The following is a 4509-nucleotide window of genomic DNA, read 5'->3' as shown; positions in this document are numbered from 1 at the left end:
ATATATGAATGAATTTGATAGTAAAATCCATTATTCCCATTTTGATTTTTAAAAAAAATCTCATTTCCAATAAAAGCAGTTTTATTTGTATATTATTACGTAAATGCCTGCACTATTACATGTTTAAAAATAGTTTTGAATGCTGGACCTATAATATAATAACCAGCCAACAATAACTTATCATTATGATGCTCAAAACAACTCCAAAACTTTGAAGTTGTAGGATATATCTACTGATTGGTTGCTACAAACATTAAATTATGTCAGCGAATTAATGACCTGACCACAATAAATACTTACAACATTGTCTAAAAATAACTTATGAAGTTGTTGGTGACTAAACTCTTTGAATAAAGTTGCACCAATCAACCAGTTAGCGACTGGAATCGACCAGTTTTCTCTTGATTTCATTATAAATATACCACAACCAATAACTCCCAACATTTGTGGTGTATAAATCCAGATCATGCACTTTGATGCACTTTTGAGTTCACTTAAAACCAGGTAAATGTTGAGGGACATGTACTTGAATGCATAAATTTTGTCCTTCCCTGTTGGGAATTAAATTGGAATCGGTAAAAACCGGAATTGCGCCGTCAGACACTGAAGAAATTTGGGAACTGGAAAAGCCTCCACTCCTCCTCTCCATCCCGTCCTCTGGGTCTTTCCTCCTTTTGCTTTCCTACCCTCTATCTATTGGCTGCTTCTCTTCGTTCTCATTCCCTCCCATCTCACCCGCGAGGAGTTATCAGCGCAGCCGGGGTCATTAATTAGCGGTAGGAGCGCGGTGACAAGTATTACATTGTTGGAAATTGGTTAATTACCCTGTACGTGAGTGAGGCTGTGAGTTTGCGTGTGTGTGTGTGTGTGTGTGTGCACAGGAGTGAGAAAGGAGAAAGTTGGTCTTGGTTCTGATAATCACAGGATGGAGTAATCTGCCTAAGGAAGAATGTGTGTTAACCCGTGGAGGAAAGCAGTTATTGATCCGCCTGGCTGCCTGCCTCAGAGCAGCGGAGGAAACAAGGCGATGCAGGCTGATTTATGGGGTCGGCAGAGGAGGAGCTAAAAGCAACAGATCTGGTCTCGCTTCTTAGTTTGTCCTGAAAATATTCTTGTTTACTGATAAATGATACTCAAAAGAGGGTCAGAGTGTGAAAAGTTCAGATTTCCCCCCACCAGAATCACTGGCTGCGTTTCTACTGCAAACATGTGCAAGACTTTGTCGATGTTCAGCTAATATCGAAAAAATTCAGGTATTTCCAGGATGCTGTGGTGGCACAGGGGCTAAGCTCAACCCACATAAGGAGGCCTTAGTCTTGGACGCGGCCGTCACAGGTTCGATTCCCGGCCTGCTGACCTTTTCAGCATGTCTTTCCTCTCTCCTTCCTTCTCTGTCTCAGCACTTTCAAATAAAAGCCACAAGAGTAAAAAAAAAAAAACCTTTAAAGAAAACATTAAGGCATTTCTGTTAATTAAACTCAAATGTGAATAAGTTTGTTCACGCGATTAGTCATTAAAAAACATACTCTCACACTCCTACCACTTCCTGTCGTCTCCTTCGTCTTCTCCACCAGTAGTGACATCAACCTGATTATCATCTGACTCGTCTTATAGAAAAAAAGTGTTTCCATCGCAGCGAAACATGCTAATTCCAATACGGCAGAGAAACCACCTCGTCCTAGTGCAAAAAAACGTTTCAGCGGAAAGGATGAGTTGGCGTGTTTCTGTAAAGCAAATTTACTTTTATAATTCCAATTTGCACATTTTTAAGGTAAATGAAAACATCTGCAGCCGAACATCCACTTCCTCCTGGCGCAAAAAAAGCATTTAATTAAAACGCTAGCTTCTGTTCTGCTTCTGTTAATCAAATTCCAATTCGCGCAGTTTTAAGCTCAATAGAAACGCAGCTAATAAAGCCTTTGGTTTTTTACTACATTTCAGTGTGTGTGTGTGTGTGTGTGTGTGTGTGTCTCACGTCTGTGTTGGAAGGTTGGTTAACCCCTACAAAAAAGCCTCCTTTGATCCATCGTTTCACCTTTGCGACCCCCCCCCCTCCCCTCTTCTTTCTGCCCTTTTCCTCCACACCCCTTCACCCCGCGTTTGAACAGCCTAACGTTTTTAACACAAGGCCCTTTCTTGTCTCGGTCAGCTTTAGCTCCACACACACACGAGCACGCACACCCCCCATCAACCACACATGCACACACTCTCCTGCTCTGGCTCTACAAAGGTGGGTCTGTGAGTTAGGACAGCGGCGTGTTTATTTTTCCAGCGGCCAGCGCTCCCGACAGTTGCCTTTATTGTTCATTGTTGGCGGATGGATGGAGCGCGGGGGGGTGGGGGGGACTGAGGGAGGAAGAGGAGGCGCGGGGTTTACCGGTGGGCAGCGGAGGAGGAGGTGGCGGACAAATGGACGTCTTCCACCTTCTCTAGTGGTCAAAGGGCGGATCAGCGATCCCTTACTCCTTTTATTTTTTATCGCCTTGTCTTTTTCTTTCTTCCACCGTCTTTCTGCTCCTTTTCTTTTCCTCATCTGGTTTGACTGGCGCAGGAATGCGGTCCTGTTAAAGGTAGCAGCCGAGGAACAATGAGGGATTGTGCTCTTCCACACACACACACATGCACACACACACACACACACACACACACACACGCACACATGCACACACACACACGCACACATGCTAAAACAAAGGCATGTAGGCAAACATGAGTACATATGACCAGACAAGAACTCACACACTCGTGCTGATTGGGCCTCAGTGTGCCTCCCTATAACTACATCCTGTTGAATGATTTAGGCCTTGTGTGGAGGCCTGTGCGTGTGTGTGTGTGTGTGTGTGTGTGCAATGGAGCTGGTATGTCAGGATCTAAGGAGTCAAAGGTCAGGCCATGCTAAATGTGAGAAGGAGGTTGGCTGACTGCAGAGTAAACACAGACCAGACACACTCTCTTTTGCTCGGTTCTCTCTCTCTCTCTCTCTCTCTCTCTCTCTCTCTCTCTCTCTCTCTCTCTCTCTCCTAAGCTTAATCACACAGAAATACAGCTTGATAGCTGCGGCTCAGTCTCCAAATGTCCCCGTAATTCTGCGGAAAACCAAATACGTTTGCGTTTGGCTTCCAGTTTTTTAGTGAGAAATGTAAATTCCCCAAACCTGGCTGCGGATCGGTTTTTGTTTGTGAAACGTATGAGTCTGGCTCTGATTTTTACATTTGCTTTTTTTTTTTTTTTTTTGCTTCTTTTTTCTCCTGCTCCCCACCACATTTTGCCTGTTTACAAATATTTCCTCCGCCAGATTTATTTTTCCTTCTTTCAATAAGGCGGTAAAGCTGATGATGATGATGATGATGGATGGGACTTGATTAATTGATGCCGGCCTTTTGCCTCCCAGGGAAACCGGTTAACATCTGGTTGTGCGACTCTGGAGCAGACCAATGCTCGTTATCAAAGCACATCTTCCACTGCCACAATCCCCCCTGCTGTTAAGACCCCCAAACCAGCCATATATAAATCTAACCAACAAGCCACGGATGTCTTTACTGGGGTTTAACGTTTTTTTTTTTGTTGGTGTTTAAAGTCTAGAAACTAGGATTTTCTAAAGGCATTCATACCTTTCAAACTTTTCCCACAAACTCCTGTGTATTTTATGTGATAGACCAACACACAGGATTGTATAATTGGCAAAGGGAAGGAAAACGATATGTGGCATTTCAACATATTTGGGGCGCAGCATTGATTTGTGACCGGTCCCCTAACTCCAAAAAAAAAAACCCATCGTGATGGGGAACATTCCTGATCACAGATGTTCATTTTTAAACAATTTTGAAAATCTTTCCATTCATTATTCTGCACTACATTGTGCTGGTCTATGGGATCAGTAAGTTGGGTGGGTGTTTGAAGTTACATCGTGTCAGAATGCAAAAATGTTTACAGGGTTGCAGACAGTTTAGTAAACGACTGTTTTATCGATTATTCTGATTAATTTTATTAATTTATTTCATTCTATTGCCTAAGATGCACCGACAGCATTCCTTTAGTGAATGTTGACCATTTGTAGCAAAGGATGCGTCTGCTTGACTCAACATCAGTACAATGTAGGGCTGATGTAATGATTATTTTGTGGATTAACCAATAAATAATTGGATAAAAAAAAGAAGGATGGTTAATAGAAGAAATTTTACCGGATTTGAAGCTAAAACTGAGACATGAAGAGATGTGGGTAGAACATATTTGCAGACAGTGAAGATTTCTTTATCTTGCATGTAAATTGTATATCATTGTTGTACAGTTTTGGCCTAATTACTGCTCTGATTGTGTTCTTTCAGCAGGTAGCGATTAACCAATCACTAAATTAGTTGATGATTATTTCAATCGATTCATTACGATTAATTCAATCAATCTTTTTGGTCCTGCAAGGCATCAATACTTTTGAAAATCACTGAATGAAGGACTTTCTAACCACACAAAGACAAATTGTTGGTTTCATTTATATTCTCCATTTGAGCAGTT

The 4509-nt window shown here is 42.0% G+C and overlaps 1 protein-coding gene across 9 annotated transcripts in view; it reads left to right on the top strand.

The window, feature by feature from the left end:
• Positions 1-4509, top strand: part of sox5 (SRY-box transcription factor 5) — a 154546-nt gene that overhangs the window by 107099 nt on the left and 42938 nt on the right. The window lies entirely within an intron of this gene.

This window comes from Poecilia reticulata, linkage group LG13 (genome assembly GCF_000633615.1).
Source record: "Poecilia reticulata strain Guanapo linkage group LG13, Guppy_female_1.0+MT, whole genome shotgun sequence".
Classification (NCBI taxonomy): domain Eukaryota; kingdom Metazoa; phylum Chordata; class Actinopteri; order Cyprinodontiformes; family Poeciliidae; genus Poecilia; species Poecilia reticulata.
Note: the sequence above shows the minus strand (reverse complement) of the source record. Positions and strands in the feature narration are given on the sequence as shown.